This window comes from Lutzomyia longipalpis, chromosome 2 (genome assembly GCF_024334085.1).
Source record: "Lutzomyia longipalpis isolate SR_M1_2022 chromosome 2, ASM2433408v1".
Classification (NCBI taxonomy): Eukaryota; Metazoa; Arthropoda; class Insecta; order Diptera; family Psychodidae; genus Lutzomyia; species Lutzomyia longipalpis.
Window position 1 is genome coordinate 7,653,300 of NC_074708.1, and position 23,255 is coordinate 7,676,554.

At 35.2% G+C, this 23,255-nt stretch overlaps 2 protein-coding genes across 2 annotated transcripts in view; one reads left to right on the forward strand and one right to left on the reverse strand.

Moving 5' to 3' along the window:
• The window catches only part of LOC129789076 (protein gustavus), a 70,719-nt gene extending 60,631 nt beyond the window's left edge, over nucleotides 1-10,088 (reverse strand). Inside the window, exon 1 of the mRNA XM_055825712.1 lies at nucleotides 9,820-10,088. The gene's annotated coding sequence lies outside the window, so the exon portion shown is untranslated. The remainder of the gene's footprint in view (nucleotides 1-9,819) is intronic.
• The window catches only part of LOC129788976 (dachshund homolog 2), a 1,190,888-nt gene that overhangs the window by 888,522 nt on the left and 279,111 nt on the right, over nucleotides 1-23,255 (forward strand). The window lies entirely within an intron of this gene.

Consider the following 23,255-nt stretch of genomic DNA (forward strand, 5'->3'; position numbering starts at 1 on the left):
TTACTTTTTCTGGGGTCTGTATTACTTTTTTAACGGGAGTATTACTTTTTTAACGGCTGTATTACTTTTTTAACGGCTGTATTAATTTTGTATGTGATTGTATTACTTTTGTAAGTGGCTATATTACTTTTTCTGTGGGCTGTCGGCTGTTTTCCTTTTTAAATGATTTTATTACTTTGTTTAACGGTTCTATAACTTTGTTAAAGGCTTTATTACTTTTGTAAGTGGCTGTATTACTTTTTTAACGGCTGTATTACTTTTGTAAGTGGCTGTATTACTTTTTTAACGGCTGTATTACTTTTGTAAATGGCTGTATTACTTTTTTAACGGCTGTATTACTTTTGTAAGTGGCTGTATTACTTTCCTAACGGTTGTATTACTTTTGTAAGTGGTTGTATTACTTTTTTATCGGTTCTATTACTTTTCTAAATTCAATAATTTAGAAAACTTTAGCGAATTTTGAATTTAAAAAATAAAAAAATATTTTGGCGCTACGTCCCATATAGGAACAGGGCCGGCCGCCCTATATGATGTTGTTGTTCTCCTTGCGGAGAAGTAGTGGGCGGCCTTGCTAGATACTACCACGTGTGGGCCATTTTACGGATAGGACTGTATCAATCTCCTGATCCAACCGGTCAACGTGATCTAATTGCACGTTGGCGGATGGGGCGCGTTGCCGGGTTCTGTATTCGAACCGGCGACCTTTGGATGCGCACTCAAGCGCTCTATCCACTGCACCCCAGGCCCACTGAATTTTGAATTTGGCGCCGGAAATACTGTTTGAAAATGATTTCTTCTCTTTGCAATTTTTTTTGGGATTAATAAGTTCCTCTAATCTACTTATAAACCATCACATTTTCTTTCTCACTAAAATTTGCGCGAAGCGCAACAAATTCCCATCGAGAAAAAAAAGTAAAATTTAAGGACGAGAATGAGCATAAAAGACAATGATTTGAATCCTCCAACATAAAATTAATTGTATACGTTGTAAGATATCATTTAGAAGGTAGATAATAAAAAATTCCCTCCCTACATGAATTATGATAAGCAACATATTATATTTTTATTAACTTGCCTTACAAACAGGTCTCAAATCTTACATCACAAATATACATATACATTGTGTAAAGGTCACCCTACATAATGTTCAAGTTGTGACGAATGTAATGAGGGCGATTAGAAGTGTAAGAAGTAAAGCAAAAAAAAATCATCGGAACATCAAAAACCATTCAAATTTATTTTTTGAAAATTATTCCGAGGGCAAATGGGCAAGAGGAAAAATATATCAGGAAATGCTACCTCGGGACAAGGAGAAATTTCTTGGGCTTCTTCCCCATTTTCCAAGGTGTTGTCTACGTAAAAATTTCCGGTGCAACTGGATTTATTATTGGCTTAAAAATTATTTTATTTTTATATTAAAACGACAAGCCGAATGAAAAATAAATTTCCACAGACCAGAGAGCTCGAATAAATTGTGAAGTTGAGCGAGTTCCAATCGAGACATGACCCAAGTCAAATGAAACTCAAGGACCCAAAGCCAAATTTAAAGAAGAATAACAACAAAAAAGTAAGACAAGAAGTAATGAGATTCATGATTCAATGCGTGAGCTGCGAAAAATGTGAAAACCTCACCGAGGGAGACTTTTAGTTTAATTACAATTAATCATTAGGTCAGAGCATCAAACTTCGAACGCAAATAATGTGAACGAAAAATTTCAGAGAAGGTCACCACTTGAGGAGACGAAGAAAAAAGTAAAATAAAATTCATAAACCACCGAAAGAGAGCCTCATTTGCGTGCGTTGTGTACAATTTATTATTATAAATGAAAAGCACATAACATCGCAGCAAAAATCCATACGTCAAGGTGAAGAACAATTGCGGAGTAATACTACAAATAGTATTTCGTAACCTGTATTTGTTATTCAAGACACTTTTTTCTTCTCACTCTACACGTGTACTTGTAATTTTTCTTTCATCAATTTTTTTTTCAGGTGGTCTCGCACCTATAAAAGTCTAGCCGCAATGTGATATTTTACCAATTTAATTATACGACTGTGGAATTTTTTCGCAGTTTGGTAAAACTTGCCAGAAGTCATGAAAAAAATATTACCTATTAGAAAATGAGAGGAAAACCTGTTGAGCGGTAAATGCAGTTAAATGCACTCCCTGAAAATTTTTATTTATAAACAGTCTGTTTATTTGAAAAGTATACATAGGAAGGTGTGGGAGGAAAGTTGGCTATTTGAAAAATATTTTCTTGGTGATTTCATTCTTTTTCAGAATAAAGCAAAAGTCTAAAGAGAATTTTTCATTCTTAATGAATTGCCATACGATATATATAATGAACGAGGTAAATTGTCGCTTCGCTCCAATTTTCCTTAACGCCATTATTCGCCACATAAACGCCAACCAAAACGCCACAATCCGCCACAATTCGCCACCAATCCGCCACATAAACGCCACAATCCGCCACAATTCGCCACTAAAGCGCCACAATCCGCCACATAAACGCCACCAAAACGTCGCAATCCGCCACAATTCGCCTCCACCAAAGCGCCACAATCCGCCACAATTCGCCATTAAAACGCCACCATTCGCCACATAGACGTCACAATCCGCCACAATTCGCCATTAAAACGCCACCATTCGCCACATAGACGCCACAATTCGCCACCAAACGCCACAAAAACGCCACTTTGGTGGCGAATTGTGGCGTCTATGTGGCGAATGGTGGCGTTTTAATGGCGAATTGTGGCGGATTGCGGCGTTTTGGTGGCGAATTGTGGCGGATTGCGACGTTTTGGTGGCGTTTATGATGGCGGATTGGTGGCGCTTTGGTGGCGAATTGTGGCGGACTGCGGCGTTTTGGTGGCGTTTATGTGGCGGATTTGTGGCGCTTTGGTGGCGAATTGTGGCGGACTGCGGCGTTTTGGTGGCGTTTATGTGGCGGTTTGATGGCGAATTGTGGCGGTTTGCGGCGTTTTGGTGGCGTTTATGAGGCGAATATTGGTGTTAAGGTGGCGGATTGTGGCGAATTGTGGCAAATTGTGGCGAATTGATGGCGAATTGTGGCGGATTGCGGCGTTTTGGTGGCGTTTATGTGGCGGTTTTGCATTTTGTGCAATTTTTAATGCCATTTTTGCGCTCATTTCCCCACTTTACTTATTTGACTAAATTGAAAATATTTTCAGCATCTTTATATGGATTTTACCTACATTTGGCATGAACAGACTGTGCTTAGACTATGTTCATTTCGTGTATAGTTAAATTATATGTATGTCAACGCATTATTTCAAAACTCCCAGCCACTTTCCTGACTCACTGGCACAGAGTGGCTGGAGAGAGAGGAAGAAACTTGTACTATGGTAACTTGAAATACCACAAATTGCTCGACTTTTCTTCTGTGTCTGTGAAATATATTTAATTTTCGAGGCAAGAAAAGAAAAACCTTTTTGCATGCTCTCCTTCCTGAATGTGAAATCCCCTCAAGAAATTCCGTTGAGAGAAGGAAAAGAAGTGGGTAAAGTGGTTGGGTGCATTGCTCAAGATCAACTCCGGTATCACATAAAATTGCATTAATCATTAAGTATTGCCCTGCTGGTGAGATAGACGAAAATGTAGCACAGTTCCCTCGATATCTTGCATCGTGAAATTGCACGGAAAATTAACTCATTACCCCACCACCTTCCGCAATTATCTGACTCGGAAAAATCATGCAATCGCCCAAACTGTCAACCAACTTTTCAAAAAAAAAAAAAAATATTACTCAATGGGCTTGAATTATTATTATTATGATATGTCGCGCGAGCTTTCATCATAAACTCCGAAAATGTTCATACAAAATTATTAAAAGGAACAATATTTGCCTAAATTATTATTACAGCGTATCGCGAATTACACATTCGCTGTTTCCAAAGAAAATTGTAAAGAAAATTGAGGGAAGAAGAGAGACACAAAAGCCTCATTAGCATGTGAATAATAATTTCTTTTCTCCAAAATATATACCTTCATATATACCGCTAGAGCTTCAATTAAACTGTTACCTTTAATGAATCAAGTCTTACCTCATGCGAAAGAGAGAATTTACCTGCCAAAAAACAATGCCAAAATGTTCTCTTTTCCCAAAAAAATCTCAAATGCGCAAAAATTTTACTTGTTGAGCAATTTAATTACTTTTGTGTGTCTTTATGGATTTTCTCGGAAGTTTTCTTGTCTAAATGATTCTTCAGGTTAATTAATTTGACTTAAAATGTAGAATCTTTTGATAAGCTGTTTCCTAGGAAAATCATCTTAAAGGTAAATATGCAAAAAGGTGTTTAAAGAGCAAATAAAAAAAAACAATTTGTTTTTTTTGTGAAAACAAATAAAAAAGTTAATAAAATCATGTACATACACTGAATTCTCCTTAAAAGTGCGAAATAAAAGAAATCAGTTGTTTAAGGAAAATCGACATTCTTTTTTTTTATTTTCTGGATATTTTATTTCCTGAATATTTTATTTTTCAACAAATTATTTATTTATTTTATTTTATTAAATTTGATAAAGGGGTTGCCATCATTGCTGATGATTCCCCTGTTTTATTTCTTTAAATTATTTTTTTAAAAGATAAAAGCCTTTCCTATTTTACCAAAAAAAAAATTTTTTTAATATCTATATAATAAAGAAAGGATTTCGTGTCTGTACAGCTATACAAATCTACACCGTTTGACCGATCGTGATGAAATTTGGTACAGAGACTCCTTATATCAGGCGCTTTCGAGTAGCCGTATTCATTTTCCCCCCAAAGCCCCCCTTCAGGTAGCCCCCATATAAAAGTTAGGCATTTTTTGCAAATTTTTGAATTTGGCGCCTGATATGTTGTATGAAAATGATTTCTTCTCTTTGCAAATTTTTTTCTTTGGGTTTGATAAGTTTTCCAAATATACTTATAAACCATCATAATTTTTTCTCTCTGAAATTTGCGCGAAGCGCAACAAATCCCCGCGAAGCGGGGCGAGGTAAATTGGAGCGAAGCGACAATTTACCTCGTCTTTTGATAAAAAAATCATTTGGAGAATCACGTTATTTTATAAAAACTATTTATTTATTTTTTTATGATTTTAAGATTCCATCAACTTAAAACCTAATTTTCTTTTTTTAATACAGTCTTAAAAAAATAAAATTATTCAATTCATTTATAGATATTTAAGTCTCCAATCTACTGGAAGCTTTATAGATCATTTAAACAGATGTTTTTGAAGTATGTTTGAAGGCCAAGCAATAAAAGTATATATCAAATTAATAGTTTTGCAAAAAAAAGTTAATGTTTGTTGAGCAATGCAATAAATGTGTTTAAATAGAGCTTATATTTAATTAGCCGTGTCTTACCAATAAGATATTTCACAAGATGTCGCATCTCAGCTTGTATTATTCTTCATTTTATTGTTAAAAAGTTCTCTTTTATTCGATTTTTTTTGTAATTTAGGATTCTTTTTTTTTCTTTATCTTCATTATTTTTCTTTTTTCAAAAACTAAGATTTTTATGAATATTTATGCTAAAAAAAATAGCAGAATTTTGCCTTCAATACGCCGCCAATTATGCTGCAGCTTTTAAAAGCATTGTCTCGCGCGATTGTTCCTTTGTCACTGCTGGTTGAAACTGATTTGAATATGCGGAAGAAACAGTGAAGATTACAAGGGCAAGAATTACGCGAAAGAATAAATGTTTAACGGCGCTTACGGAGAGTCGCGGGCACTGGAGACGAGATGGGGAGGAAAAATAGTGAGAAAAAATTTATTAATCAGACGTATGGTGTTGTGACAGTAATACCGGCTTTTGCAATAAATACACAAAAGTTTTTCGCGATTTACCCAACCGGTTTCCGCGGATTGATCACCGTGAAGTCTCTCGCGGGCTACCTCAAGACACTCACTCACAGTACCTTCCCTCCTTCGACTTGCATTGCACACACAACGTTGCTGGTACTATTTTTACAAACAAGTCTCTCGTTTTCCATCTTGATGACTTTGGTTGGGGGGTTTTTCGACTCAAAAAAAAACCGCCAAGTGAAAAAAAAAAGGAGCTGATAGTGGTGCGCTCTTTTGCAATTGGCACGAGAGTACTCTCCGCAAAGAGTTTCATAAATGTGTGTGCGCGACTCATTCAAGCTCTTTTGATTTAGGCTAAATCAGCATCAGGTTTATGCGGATGTTGCAACTGAAATTCACAACATAAATTGAAAAATAATACAAGATTCTCTTGTTAGTCAATGAGAAAATCGTGATATTGAAATTCTCTTTTTTTTTCGCTCAGAGCTTTGAAAAACCATTAAAATTTTTATGTTTTATATATAGCGCACAAAGCTCACACTTGTATTCGTAGAACCCCAACATATTTGCCAATTTTTGCCAATTTCTCGCCAAGAAATGACTATTTCGAATAAAATTTACGGCAAAATAATTATCACCTTTACAGGAAAACAGTTTAGCAAGGAAAGAGGTCAGAAGTAAGAGGTACACCATGTACTGATTCAGGTGTCTTGGCTTGTTATTACGGCTAAAGTGGTAAACTGGCATAAGTCTAACTCGTTTGATTGTTTTTCCTAATTTTAGAGCAACAGAAAAACCCTAAAATCCCCTTAAAAAATAAAAGATATTTAGGTCTCTTATTTAACATAAAAAAGGTTTAGTTTAGGAGTTAGAACTTCTCTATTCTTATTACTTGTTCCCCAAAAAAAAATCCTTAAAGAGACGCCATTTTGAAAATAAGCCGCCATTTTCTTTTGTTGGTACGAATTCAAATGGCGTCTTTTTTTATTTTGTCTGTTTGCTCTTTCGTGACCGTGTGAAACGAAGAAATATTTAGAATTTTCATCGCGATATTTATTCTGTAGATGCTTCCAGAAAGCGTTTTTATTCAAAACATCTTCTGCATCTTGTAAGAAAATTTAACGGATTTTCCATTAACCCTTTTGCGTTTTTTTCGGGTCATACGTAGACCCAAACATGAAACATTTTATTTTCCAATTTTTTTTATGAATTCAATTGTTTTTCCAAGTTAGAAATACATGTAATTCACGCAGAAGAAGTCAAAGAAGACGTTTTGCCTGATAAATGTCCTCTGAGAACATTCATAGAATAAATATCGTAATATAAAAGCGCATGTTTCAATGTTTTTATGTTTCACGTTAGACGCGAAAGATGAAAAATGAATGTTCGGGATATGTTTTAATTCTAGGGGAAAAGGTGATTTTGAATAAAATTTCATTAAGAAAAACTTGCGAAACATTCGATAATATTCATGAATCAATATCCGGAATAACAAAAAATCAAAGGATATGAACATGAATTTTAAAAGATTTTATTTTCTAACCTAAAAGGGTTAATTAAACATTCATTTCACTTTTACATTCGTTTTAGATAATATTCTCATTATATAAACAAAAGTAATAAAAATAGACTATCAAATGAAAATTTCAATTTTTTTTTGGAAAGATTTCAAACTTTTCATTAACTTCATCACCCATTCTTGCAACTGCTTTATAATAAGATGATTTCTTGAAGCTATTCACAAATTCTTCATTCCAAACCCATTCTATTAATCTTTTTGCCTCTCCAAAGCAAAGTTTAAAGGCAATTTGACCCCAAAATATCTCACAGCACGTAAAAAGAATTGCGAGAGATTTGCAAAAAGAAGCGATAGGAACTCCGAAATGCCGCAAAAATTAAATCTCAAGCTCTCTTGATACTTTCCCTCGGCTTGATACCATCACAAGGACGTGAAATATCGCGGATTTGCAAAAAAAGCGTCATTCTGCCAAAATGCGAGTGTTGCACCTGAAACTTTCGCGTGCTGGTTGAGGGTGTCGCGCGTGGCATTGACACGAATTCACGGTGCGCACGGAAACACAATATTGACAACCCCTGTGGAGGAGGAAAAGTAGGACGTAGTGGGTGGTAAACGAACGCGTGAGGGCCGTTTTAGCTGTGATTCTTTCTTCAAAGAAGCACAGCTTCTGTGTACACTCCAAAATGCAAAGTCGTCAGATCGGGCTCAAACTTGGGATGACCACGAATTAGGGTCCCTACATTCCAAAAAACGTATGCGCCAAAAATTGTTCCGGCCGGCCGGCCGTCCGGCCGTCCGGCCTTCCGGCCGTCCGTCCGGAACCTTTTGCTAAATTACAAGAGAACGGTGATAGATAGAGACTTGCGGTCAACGGCAAAGTTCATATATCGGGTGGAAGACATCTGATTATGAGGTCAAATCCACCCCCCCGTCCCTCCGTCCGCCATTTTGAATAACCCCCAAATTTTGTTTTCGCTATATCTCAGCCCCTATATTAGCTAGAGGTCTGAAATTTTGATATGTTGTAGGGGCCATCAAGACCTTTCCAACGATACCTTATTTTCGAAAATCGGCCAAGCCGTTTAGCCAATATGGCCGCCACAATTTTTCATCGAAAATCGACCATAACTCGAAAACGGCTTGACCGATTTTGATCAACCGGGGTCAAATGAAAGATCTCAACAAACCCTACAACTCTCTAGAACATCCGAAGTTTCAAAAGTGACCGCTAGGGGGCCCAAAATCAAAAACAAAATTTTCGATGAGTTTTCGATGAATATCTCGAGCACGGCTTTATAGAATTGCTTCATATTTTGATATGTTATAGTTGACTATAATATCTTTCACTATGCCAAAAATGAAGAAAATCTATGTAGCCGTTCCGGAGATATCGCGTTTTAAAGTTTACATGTCATATCTTGAGTTGCACACGTCCAACGCCCCGCGAAGCGGGGGGTTTTATATATACATACACATATAAAAGTAAAGTAACTATATATAAATGCATAGATATATACATTATATAAACATATAAAAATGCAAAGATAAATATATATAAACTGCAAAGATAAAAATTAAATATAGCATGGATGGAACAGTATAAAGCGAAAGAACGGTAAGTAAAACTTACGGGCTGTGATTCTTTCTTTGTCAGTGAAATGTGAAATTGACGGAAAATTGGGGATGGGCAAATTTTGAGGAAGGCTTTCTCGCGTACCGAATCACAGCCAACGCCCACGATTAAGGCTTTTCACAAAATTTCTAAGTTTTGGCTGTGATTCGGTGCGCGAGAAAGCCTTCCTCAAAATTTGCCCATCCCCAATTTTCCGTCAATTTCACATTTCACTGACAAAGAAAGAATCACAGCCCGTAAGTTTTACTTACCGTTCTTTCGCTTTATACTGTTCCATCCATGCTATATTTAATTTTTATCTTTGCATTTTTGTTGCATCGATCGACAGGATCTTGAAACATGATCGCAAGGATTTCACAAATGTTTTGGCATGCTTCATTGAGAAAAAAATCTTATTTTCTTCCTGCATCTTTATCTCATTTAGCACACACATACAAACAAAAATTCGTGCTCTCTCTCTGAGAGGAGACTGTAGAAAAAAAAAACAAAATCTCGCATAAGAAACAAAAATATTCCATAAACTTTACATAATTTTGAGGAAAGTAAACACCGGAACGACACAAAATATACAATCGAGAGCAGAAGGAATAATTTTCCCAGGAAGTTCTCTTCTCGCTTCCGGGAAACTGACCACGGAAGTTGTTCTCTTTCTCTTGAACTTGGCCAATTTAGGGGATGCATCCGCCATTTTGACATTTAAAAGGGGTTGCTGTGATAATCTTTTCTCCTCTCTCACCACCCATTTTCACATTGCAAAACACACAATTTTCCGGACAACGACCACTCACACACATCTCACGCAGAACCCCATAAATTTCAAAAGAATTCTTTCTTCACGGTAAAGCAAAAGTCTTTTACCTCGAGATCTCCGGCAAGGAGTGCTGCTGGTTCACTTTACGGGAATCCGCTCATGCAAAAACTTCCCCGTAAATGTGCCTTTGAACGTTTTTAACAAATAACTCACCCACTTTGGGAAATTATTTACACTTTCGACACTCCTTTCGGGCAATTCTCGGGAAATTTTGACTGAAATTTACGCAGATAAACTCTCAGCAAAAGTACTTTGCTCGCCGTTCGCACGAACTAAAAACTGTGTATGTCAGGCGGACACCGCGAAACATTTTGTGAAACAAAATCCCCACACACCGATAAAACGGTCACGCAAACAAAAGCACACGGATTCCTATTGGAATAGAGAACAATACTTTTCGGTCCTAAAGTGAAACGGGTAAGAAATAATATCGAAATGAAAACTATCGATAGAACCGATAAAATCGAATCCTAACTTTATCTCACAGGCCTTACAGGGTTTTTATTTCCTATTTTAATTTTTAGTTGAAGAAAAAAAAAATTTTTTTGAAATTTTTTAAAGAAAAATTGAAAAGATTCGTTGTGCTTTTTCTGATTTTTAAAATTATGTATTAAATTTTTCGAATAAATTCGTTAAGAAGAGTACTTTTGCTTTTTTATTACCCCGCCAAAATAAATCGATATATCGATATTTCTCTGTGATATTTTCGTTCAGAATTATTGAAAAATGAAAGAATTGAAATGTATGAAATATTGTAAAAATTGCTAGTTTTCTAAAAAAAAATTGAAAATATTTTGAATAAAGCAGATTGAGCTAAATTCGATATTTTGCATTTAAATTAACAGAGTTTACGGTTACAGAAAACATAGCATAGAAAAAGTGAACAGAAGATTAAAAAATGTAGAATCCGTAGAATCAAATATTTAACAATTATAGAAACATAGAAAAATATCGTCTTAGAAGCAAACACGGATTTCAAATATAGGAAAAAAATATAGAAAATTCAAATGCACAGAAAAACATAGAAAATACAAATGTAGATAGAAACATAGAAAATTCAAACGTACAGAAAAATCATAGCATACTCAACTGTAAGAAACACGTAGAAAAGTAGTTTAGGGAAAACATAGAAACATTTAATTACATAGTTCCCAAATTTATTTCTTTCAGACTCACCAATTTTTCAGGTGAAGTTTTCAATGAAAATTTCACAGTGCTGTTTCTTTCACGTCGATATGCTGTGAGTTGCAAGAGTGCATTAGCCGAGGCACACCCTCATCCATAGCATCTACCACCTCCACCATTTTGAATCCAAGTTGTAACGGCCAGTTGCCCTGATATATTTTCACAGCAATAAATCCTTTTGGGAAAGAAGTTTCCTCATAAATTTCCGCAAAACATCACCACCACCAGGAGCCATCGGGGTAGTGCATTGGCAGAAGCAATAATGAGGACATGTGAAATATCCGGCATTAAATTACTTTTATTGGACGCACCGAGTGAGATTTTTGCCCTTTTGCTAAAGTTCAGCAGCACGAGTGGGGGCCCCCCGTTGAATTGCAGGGCAACACGTGCGACAAGTGACCATTGGGTTATTTATATGACCTCCACAAGAGGCGATGTGTGATTTATCGAGGACGGGAATTGGTTGAATTGGCGCATTTTATGCCCTCAGCGTCTGCTGTTGGAGCTTTTAACGACTTGCAAGAGAATAAAAAAGGATTTCAATTGAAAGCAAGAAAGGGAATCCAAATTTAGGGGCTATTTCAAATAAATGTTCTTCTTTTTTTTAGTATCAATTTAGATCCTTTTCTTGGGATTTATTTCTTATCTTTCATTTAATTTTTTTCTTTCAAGACTAGAGGTGAAAATCTTAATTTTACTGCACAGAGGGGCAAAAGAACTCAAATAGTTTAATCGCCAGAGGGCCAGTCTGTAGGTGGGGCCATCTAGCAGACAAATAAATAATTTTATACCGCACAAAACAAAAATTTAACTATCACTAAAATTCTAATTGTAGCTTTTTTTGCAGTTTTCCTTGGCCATTTTTTATTCGTATTCAAATTACCATGAATTTCCTCGATAATTCCCCTCTTGTTCTGTTTTATTTCCCACTTAAAGACAATCGCTGTGCCTTTCCATATTTCCCTCCCACAGCCATTAGCCTTTTATATCTCCTCCACACTTCCCCACACTCCCACACACCCCCGGCAGCCATGTCCAGTAGATTGATGGTGAGTGATAAGAAAACTACAGGAGACAAAAGTCAAATGACCACTGAAGGGGGAGGGTCAGAAGGGACAGGGCTGATGGTTGATATGCCAAGTTAACCGTCAGAGAACCACTTCAGTGGTTATTCTTTGGAAGGAAAATTATTCATTTGAAGATTATTCAGATTTGGATAAATGTAAGAGAAAACCGTTAAATTTTGAAAAGATTTTTTTTTTGTAATTAAATAATTTAGAGGGCTGTGTGGATGTCGAAATGACGTCCGGCCCTGAAGTTTTTAAAAAGAAGAAGAAGAAGAAGAAATAATTTAGATTTTTTTTTAAAGATTTTCAATACATAAAATAATTATGAATGTAAAGAAAACTATTCTAAATTTTAACGAAATAAACTATCAAAATCTTGTAAAATTTGTCATAATTGTAATAAAAGATTTTTAGAATCTAATCTTAGTTTTTTTTTTCATTTACAAAATTTAATAGGTAGTCATCTAACTAAATCTGTCCAAACGGTGCCCTGAAAAATTAGTTTTATAGATTTTATAAGGTCTATGAAAATACGAAAAATTGTTTATTCGAGTTAATCTTATTTGATATATTCATGTAGGTAGATTATTAATAATCTTTGTGCACTGCAGAGGACAGTCATAACTGTCTAATAAATCTGAAAAATTCAGGGAAATATTAAAAAAAAAAAACAAATGAAACAAAATGGCGGAAGATTCAAACAGAAAATTTGTAATAACTCTTGTTCTAGTGGTCCGATTTAGACAAAACTATAAGGTCTTATAGTTTTTTAATAATTTTCAAATAGTTTTTAAATAATTTTTAAATTAATTTCTTTATCTTTCTTGATGTTCACCGTAAAGAAATTTCAATTTAGCTAAAAGCTTTTTTGTGATTAAAAAAATTGAAAAATAAATTTTCAAAACAAATCTTTTAATTCTAAAGCCCTTTACGAGAGAATCTCAATTCTGTTGAGAACCCAAAAAGCGGTCATCCTGGGCATTGGAGGGTAATGTGGTGAGTATGTGCTAGCTACCCTTACCCGGATATATTTGTGGCAGCAGGTGGAGGGATGGTGGTAGCATATAAAAGAGCAGAGTGTGTGTGGTATGAAAATGAGCATGACTCTGTTTAGTGGCCATTTGACTGCCGACCCATCGGCGGCACCATCTCCCACCCACCACCACCCCCACACGATGGGGTCATATTGCGGATAGGGACAGTAACGAGTATTGCGGACGGAAGTGCGTGTCTCTGCGCGTGGAGTGTTCAGAATATAGAAATGATTGGTGCTTTGACCGGTGGCACCCCATCGAGCTGAGCCACGCAAGGGGTGTCCTCGCGATCTCGCCCATCCACTTCGCATTTATCGTCATTACGGTGCCAGTTTAGACTCTCAGCTCTGATGTATAGTGCTGACCATTTTGACGGGGGCGTGGGGGGTGGTAGATAAAGTTGAGCGACAACACCGCGCCTGTGGAAGAGGGGTGCTGAAGAGGAAGAATAAAAAAAGTGGCTCAATCCATATTCATGCCCCCGAGAGAAGGCTCCTCCAATCGCACCTTGATTTCTGCGACGATTGCGACAAATTTTTATGACACCAAATCACGAGACACCCTCCCAAATGTCACGACTCCCCCACACCACCCCATCTTGACTTTTCAACCCCAAAACCCCCAAAACATACGCCATGGGGTGGGCGAGTGGGGGGTGAAAGTGGATTTTTGGAACTCGCACGACTCGCACTATCTCGAGAATGCCCAAAGAGAACCAAACTAAATGTTTATACATAATATTAAATTTTATTTGTGACCCAGTAAAGAAGGAATGCGTGGGAATTTATTTTTTGACTCTCTCATGAATTTTATGAGAATTGATAGAAAATTTTTTTTTTTGCAAAAAGAATATTTTGTGAAAAATAATTTTTTTTTCAAAAATTTATTCATAATTTTAATGAAAAACTTTCTCATTATTTATGCTATTTAACAGTGACTTCTCTATTTATAAAGACAAGCCATTTTTGTACTTACGTTTAACTAATATTTTCTAAAATTTAGTATTTGGGTTTCAATTCTGGCAAAACATCAAGAAAAAAATATAAATTTCAAGTTTGATAACTGATTTTTAACCCTTTCACGTTCATTGGGGCACAGACTGTCCCAAACGTGAAACAATAATTTTACGGACTTTTAAATAGTTTTTTTTATAAGAAAATAAATCACTAAAAATGTGTAAAATAGTCCAAATTTTACGTTTGTCTGAAAAACGTTTTCTGGAAGTATTCACAGAATAAATATTTAAGTAAATCGATTGTTTATCTCTGTGACACGAAAGGGTTAAGTGCGAGAAAATACAATGTTTCAGATGCTTCACATTTGGACTAGAAAGGGTTAACACAAAAAAATATCAAGAAGTAAAACATAAAATTTTAATATCTAAAGATAATTCCCCAGATTGTGAAAAAAAAAATGAAATTTTAATTTCTACTAATTTTTCAAACTTACATAGAGTAAAAAAACCAAAATTTCTGTCTCTTATTACTTTACCATTTTTTTTTTAATTTTTGTATTTTCTAGAGAATTTTGAAATAAGAATTTCAGGTTTATAAATAATTAATTATAAAAAAAAAAAGATTTGCCTGTCTTGCAGCAAGTAGATGTCAATGAATATTCGCTTAATAACTTTTCCCGACGATTTTTATCAGTGTACCATAATAATATGCGATTTTTGTGATTAATTGCCATGCGATGGATGTTATTCATGATCCTTAATCGGTATGCTATTAAGTACATAATAATTTTATCAAGATCATTGACTTTGATCCTTTTCTCAGGAGTCTCTCAAAGACCCTTCTTCCAAGCATTTTCTCAAGGAGGGTGGTACTTAGAGGGATACCTGGTATATCATTGAAGCATAGAAAAATATGTTTTTTTCAGGAATTATCCTCTCAAGCGGATTTTGAGTGTGTGTTTGCCCCGTACTCGAAGAGGTCAAATTGAGGGAAAATATGCAGACATTTGGTTTCACGCAATTTTTACCTAATTTTATGCCATCGCCCCGACAAAGAGACCTCCAAATTAGCCACGCATCTGTGTGTTCCACTTACATTATCGACACAGGGCAGAGGCCAGAAAGTGTCTCTGCGCTGGCTGATTTGGAAAGCAAAAAGGAACCACATGCCTCATCCGGTTCAATATACATAATTCTCGATGTGTCGGAAAAACTATATAACAATGTTCACGAACAAATACAATTAAGGCATAAATAATAAAAATCCAATGTGGGTGTTATTGCTTCTCATATAAAAGAGGGGTTGTAGAAAGGTGGTAAAAGTCTGATAGTTTTGTCAACCCTCTCCCGCCTATGTGGCGTATAAGTTGCCTTAATTAATACTTTTACGTCCAACAAAAGGAGACGTTTATGGTAAATGCGTGAATCTCAATGGGAGATTCTTAAGTATTCACATCCAAATTACAACAATTTTTCACTCTCTCTCTCTCTCTCCTCGTGAATTGGGGTATTCTCGAGGAGATGGTACGATGATGATGATGTTAAAAAAAACCCACCCTCGTCTTCGGGGGTTGGATGAACAAAGGATTGAGTGCAGTAAAAATTCGATTAAACCACAACCGCGCGCTTTGTGTGTGTTTTCAATGGAGTGTGTTTGTTGCAAAAATGAGGGGGAGAAAAGAACGATTTAACAGCGACTTTTCATTTAACGATTGCTCTTTTTTCACCACCCCCACCCAACCACCCTCTTCACCTCCTTCAGTTCAAGCATGGATGAGGAAATTCCGGAAAATTCAGGAGCAACCAGCTATGCCGCGCAATAGTTTTCAGCAATTTCTATTTTTATTATAACAAATGTTAATTGATAAAATCCAATTGATCGAGGAGTTTTAATAGAAAGTCAATCATAACGCGTCCAGTTATTAGAGTTGGTATACCACAACGCGGATGGGTCAGTCTATGCGTTGTAATTTAATTTTTAAGTAGTATTAGTAGGCAAAGTTGATTTTTTTTATGAAATTCATCAATTCGAAAGACAAAAATGGTTATATCTCAAGTTCTACAAGACCTACAAAAATTTCGAGACTAGTTCTGGAAAGGTATTGAAATAAGCTATAATCTGACATTTATTTCGATACATTTCAAGGTCACCTCCAGAACACAAAATGGCGGATTTTTGTTGAACAAAAACAGTTTTTTGCACTTTTCTTCCTGAAGGAATGGTCCTAGAGGTTTTTGATGTTCCAGAAAGTTGTAGAGTTTTGCAAAACCTTTAATTTGATACCCAATTGAGCAAAATCGGACAATCCGTTCAAGAGATATGACTCTTAGAACTTTTCAAATTCAAGAATTTTTCAAATGGCTATATCTTCTAAACGGTGACATAGAATTTCTTCATTTTTGGACTGATGAAAGATATTGAGTCAGGCTACAACATATTAAAATTTAAAGGAAAACGATAACAGATGTTGGGAGATATAGCCCCTTAAAGTTAGGCAATTTTTGTTTTTGTTTTTAGCGCCTCTTGCGGATGTTTTTGAAACTTGAAATGTTCTAGACAGTTGTAGGGCTTCTCAATACCTTTCATTTGATACCAAGATGGTCAAAATCGGTCAAGACGTTCTCGAGTTATATCGAAAAAACACTTTTTGCTTTAGGCCGCCATATTTGCTAAACCGCTTGACGGATTTTCAAGTATGATTTGTTGATGAAAACATCTCACTGAGCTCTACAACATACTAAAATTTCAGACCTCTAGCTTTAAGGGAACTGGTCGACGGTATTTCAAAATGGCGGACGGCGGCCATCTTGGATTTTGAAAATGTGAAAAAATGAAATTTTACACCCACATTTCTATAGAAAACTTCAAACCGGAAGTCTCTATCTGTTACTGTTCTCGAGTTATAAGCCAAAGTTTGGCGCACCGGCCGGCAGGCCGGCCGGATCAAAAATTTTCCACCACCATTTTCGTAATGTGGGATGTCTAAAACGTGCTCATACCAAGTTTGAGCCCGATCTGAGGTGGTCGGTTTTTCCGACGATTACAATACTTGGTATGCCACGATTGTGGTATACCAACTAATTCTAGTATTGGGCTAACTTAAATAAGCTTCAATTGATCTTTGATCTTCCTTTTTTCCTAATCAATTTTAACTTAATTAATTAGTTGTAAACTTTTCAGATTTTTCGCAAATAAATGGAGGCGCCGGGTGATTACTAGGCGTCTCCATCTAGAAGAGATCTATAAAAAAATATAATAAAGATTTATATTAAAGGTAAAAGGGCTTAATTCTTTTTCTAATTCTTTATTTTCTCATTTAATCTCCGTATGGATAATGGATATAAAAACTGCAAAATGTTTAATAAAAATTTCATTAAATTACATTGAATATTTTAAGGAATGTATTATGGAATGATTATGTAATAATTCAAGGTACAGAAATAAAAACATTCATGAATATGTTAAGTTATGTTTGAAGATGTAAAAAAGAACAGAAAAAGCATGAAGCAAATCAGTTTCTGAAAGATTTAATTAAAAAATAACAAAAAAGGTTCATAAAACTTTTATTTTTATTAAGACTTTAGAAGTAGTTTATAGTAATGTAGTTTAAAAAAAAATGCTTTTAAATTGATTTTTAATATATCTAAAATCTTCTAAATTAATGTTTAAAAAAATTTAAGAAATAGCTGATTTTTCATTATTTTAAATCATAAATAATTTCTAAAGTTATTTGTCATTAAATAGTATTAGAAAAAAAACCTAAAGATATCCTTTAAATTCATAAAACTAAATCTTTAAAAAGAAGGATAAGAAAAAGAATTCTTAAAAAAAACTTGTTTAGCAATTTTTTTTTCATTGCAAAAACATCGAAACTAATAATTCAATATTGATTTTTTTTTAATAACTAAGCATTTCCAAATCAATTCTTTTTCCACCAATTCTTGTAGGTACCTGATGAAAAGTAAATTTCCAACCAACGAAACGTCGCAATCAGAAAGTCCCAAAGAGGGTCTTCCACCAAATGATTGCAATAGCAATCCTCAAAATAAAATTCACAAAAAAATAAACGAGACTACCATCATAAGCCTTATGTACTGTACATAAAAGGGTAGAGGGTGGAATGGTGGAAAAAAACATCGAGAACCACTTTGAGGTTCTCCCGCAGCATTTCCACACATACATACATACATATTTGAGAACCCTCCGTGGTCGCGATAATGAGAGAATTATTGCAAAAATCATTCACAATGGAAGACTTCAATTTGAAATCATTCTTCTTTTTTTTTTCCTGGCCACCAAATAGCATCCCTCTACCCCCCATCCCCTTGCGGGAGTTGCCTGGTGTATCGATCGGGGTTGCTTTGGGGTGGATGGGTGATGTGCGCGCGGGCGGTGAGGGTGGCTATGGAGGGCGCATCCCGTTGTTATCATTGGTTGGATCTCATCGTTTGGAAGTTGGGTTGTGGGACTGCGTATCCAAAAACGAATGAAATGCCACAAGAGAAGAGTCACTGGGGATGCATCATCATAGAGTGTTCGTATCATTTTTCTGCCTGGAAGTTGGCATTTGGAGAGAGAGAAAGATAGACGAGACTCCGCCTCCGCGTTGGGGAGCCCATGGCACTGGATGGAAGTCGCAGTGAAGACGAGACGAGCACAAGGTATCATGATATTTGGTGAAGAATCAATTTCGATGAATCTTACGAGTCATCTCTTTCTAGCCACAGCACTGCCACCCACACACACCATTGTCGCGGATCGCGGAGATACGTCGACTTTTGGGATTCAATGGAGGAGAGCCTGCGGTAGACTGATTCTGTGGTCAGAGGGACTCTTCGGGGTGCCCCCACATTCTGTGGGCAGATGAAGCCACATGCAAATGCGCCAAACTCTCTCTTCCACCCTTTTGGCGGCTTGAGGATTAATTGCAAAGAGGCCCCCTATTGTAACTTTCTTTTGTTCCCTGACTTCTGTCTGTACTTGTGGGGACTTCTCCGGGGGGAAGAGAAAGTGTGTGTGGAGTATAAAATGAGGTGCTCACCCACCCAATTCCACCCACAATTGAGCGACCATGATATCAAAAGTGAGAAACAGTGATAAAACCACAGGCAGGCGTGGTCTAATATTGACGCATGCGTTTGAAAGAGTCACACAGAAAATATCACATAAAGTCTTCTTCATTCTTTTCATTCGCCTCTTCCATCTGTTTTGCTTCTCACTTTGCTGTATGCGGGGTGTATTTATAAATAGAAAAGTTATGTCAACCAATACATATGCGGTTAAAGCATTTTCTCATACTCATCTAACAATCTTCAAATTATCCTTTCTTTTATTTTATTTTCTCTTGTATTGCTCCGCTATTAAATAAGGAAATTCGTTTTTAACGACCTTTTTTTGAAATTAAAGTAAAAGAACTTTGACAGCTGTCAGTGTGACTTTAAAAATTTTACGTTTAATTTTATATTGATTCTGTTCTATCTTATTAATGTAAATCAAATCTATAAAGGAAAGGAAAAAGGAATCTAAAGAAAAATCATTGAGATAAGTTTTATTAAAATCTAACCTACATATCTGTTTGACAACTTTGAAAGTGACAGTTAAAATTTGACAGAACTATTAAAAATGACTTTTCTCCTTCAAAATAATGTCAACTCTTTTTTCTTGTAAGCAAAAAAATCAAAAAGAAATCATTTATGAAAAAAATGACAAAGAACAATTTTCAAAAAGAATATTCTCAAGATAATTTAGAAATATAGATTTGGGGCATAACTCCCATGAAATCCACTTCAAATTTATCCCAGCTGAAACCTTGACATCGAAATTCTCATTCGATGAGGTCAATAAATCACTCAGTGCCAATTCATGGGTAAATTTTCGCATAACTTTTTTCCTTGCACAATTGCGTGTGGGTGGAAGTTTTCTTATGTGAATACAGCTACCCATTTCACTCTCTCACAAGAAGTGGATTAAAATTATTTTCATCCATCTTTTGGGGGTTTCGCAAAATATCATATCGTCTTGGAATGACCCAAAAGAGAGCTTGAAGCATCGCTAGATAATTTTAATTAATCACCAAAAGAACGAATTCTTCTTTGAGAAAAAAGTCACAGATAAGTGAATGAATAAAAATTATTGATAAGAGTTTTTGTTTTAAAATTATTTATCTTCATTTTTGCCCAACTTCCTGTAAAGAGAGTCATTAAATAGGATTTTTTTTTCATTATTTCTTTTTAAAAACTGACTAAATAATTTTAAATGAATTATCAATGATTTCCTTAATTTTTGAGTAATGTGTCATCAATTCTAAATTCTTTTAAATTTTTTTCAATGAAGTAAATTCAAGAATTTCCAATAAGTTTTCTCCTTAATAGAAGGAGAAGGAATTTTGTGCTGTAGGTATACTTGTTGATTTATTGCAGGAACTCGAAAAGGGAATATTTATCGGCATTCAACAGCTGATTTTAGGTATCAGATTACACTGATTTAAATAAAGGGTTCTAATGCAAAGTAAAGGGCAAACCTTAATTTCATTTTCTTATCTGTTTCTTGAGATTTTTCCTCCTTCATGGTGCTATGCAGGAAAAGAATGTCAAGAGAAAATGATCATGACATTTTTTCCTGACATTTTTTTGTCATTCCCTCTCACTCCCACTAATGTATTTCTGTACTTTCGTCTTTCTCTGACGCATGCTTCCGACATTTTCATCATTCTTTTCTGTGCACTCAACATGTTTTTCATTTCGTATTATTTTCTCAGTATTTGGGGATATTTTTCCATGAAAAAGTGAAAATGGGCTTTGCTGAAGTGTTCTCAGTGCCAGGAAAGCCGTGAAAAGTGGAAATTTATGGTCATTTAGCGGCCAAATATATGAAAATGCGCGAAGTGAAAAATCAAAATATTCTTTCCCTGACCAATTTTTACGGGATTCTTTTCTAGATTTTGACCACACAAATCACTTCTTGCGGGCTTTTTGTACCTTCCTACAGGTCATCTGCAGAGGGAAGGTCTGCTTGGGGTCAGGGAAATGCTTTCTGGGTGGTGGAATCCCACCTGAACGCGGAAAAAACTTTGTCCGGGAGTGAATGTTTTGCTGTCGAACTTCACTGTTTTCACTTATTTGGCCGATAAATACCCACGATTTTCCACTTTTCACATTTTCACAGGCACTTAGAACACTTCCACAAGTCGCTTTTCACTTTTCCCGAGCTAAAATATCACAATTTACAGAGAAAATAGACGAAAACTAAGAAACGTGTTGACTTCGCAAGAGCTTGAAAAAGAATGTCGCAGGAACATGTTTTTTTCTGTCATTCTTTTTCCAGCTCTTGTGAAGTCAACGTATTTGTTAGTTTTCTGCAATTTTCTCTGTAAATTGTGATATTTTATTTCGGGAAAAGTGAAAAGCGACTTGTGGAAGTGTTCTTAGTGTATGTGAAAGTGTGAAAAGTGGAAAATCGTGGGTATTTATCGGTCAAATAAGTGAAAACTGTGCAGTTTCTACTGCAAAACATTCACTCCCGGACAAAGTTTTTTCCGCGTTCAGGTGGGATTCCACCACCCAGGAAGCATTTCCCTGACCCCACACAGACCTTCCGTGTTGCAGATGACCTGTGGGAAAGTCCAAAAAGCCCGCAGGAAGTGATTTGTGTCGTGAAAATACAGAAAAATATCCCGTAAAAATTGGTCAGGGAAAGAATGTTTTGATTTTTCACTTCGCGCATTTGCACATATTTGGCCGCTAAATGACCATAAATTTCCACTTTTCACGGCTTTCCTGGCACTGAGAACACTTCAGCAAAGCCCATTTTCACTTTTTCATGGAAAAATATCCCCAAATACTGAGAAAATAATACGAAATGAAAAATATGTTGAGTGCACAGAAAAGAATGATGAAAATGTCGGAAGCATGCGTCAGAGAAAGACGAAAGATACAGAAATACATTAGTGGGAGTGAGAGGGAATGACAAAAAAATGTCAGGAAAAAATGTCATGATCATTTTCTCTTGACATTCTTTTCCTGCATAGCACCATCATTCATTCTTCATTTACATCAAGAATTAAAACGGAAGAATCTTTGTTAATTTTAGCTTGAACTTGAATTTTAGTTTTAAATTAATTGTTGTTCCCTAAATTAATTTTAATTTGATATTTCATTTTATTTAAAAAAGTTTTTTTCTCGAACTGATTCTATGTAGAATCTCTAAAAGATATTTTGAATTGATATTATGAACTTAAAAGCTTTTCAATTACTATCTATATGGTTAGAAAAACAATTCAAATTTTCTCTCATATAAAGATAAGAAACGATTATTAATATTTTACCTTTTCAAGGATATTACACACGATATATGAAAAGATAACTTTTAGAAAATAAAGAGATTTTACAATAAAAAAAATTATTGAGAAAACAAAAATTAAGGACAGTAAAACCTTGGTAGCTCTGTAAAAAGACTTTATGCATTAATCGATGGAATTAATTTCTAAAACTAAAACATTTCTAATTTAGAAAAAAAAACTATATAAAAAACTTTAAATTATGGTTATTTTCTTATGAAGTAATAGACAATTTTTTTTCCAAAATCGAAACTTCTTGTTTCTTATCTTAATCATGGAATAAGTAATTTTAAATTAATGTTTCTATGGATAATTTTAATGCTTTTTCGGTTAGCTGTTTTGAACTCTATTATTAGTTATCTTAATTTGACTCAAAAAATCCCAGTTAAGTTTTTTCAAAGACGTTTTGATCTTTCTGCCTTTACATAACCTTTTAAAATTTTTTAACACTTGGAGGAGACGAATTTCTAACCTCAAACTAAGCTTAACTAAAGAACTAAATAACTAACTTAAAGAATACGTTTTTCCAAATTTCTTTTGGCAAACTTCTAGTATTTGAATCCGCCTACACATAAGATATAGATTTTTTAAAGATAAGTTGGATAAATTTTAATCTGTGACGGTTTAAAAAAATCAAATTGGCAGCAAGTACCAGTTTTGTCCTCAAAGTGTTAAATATTCTGTTCCAAAAAAATTTGGAGGAATTTTCCGGGAGCAGAATTTAAGAAAATCTTGAATATCTTTCAGTATTTTGTGAGTTCAAAGATAAAGTGCAACATGTCAGTGTAGGTGGGGGTCAGTTTGATTGTTTTGGGGAAAATAATAATAAAAGAAAAAACCTCGTAGAGGCAACGAGAGTCAAAGAGTTGTCCACCTTGCGGTGCGCGCTTTGTGGAACGCGCGCGA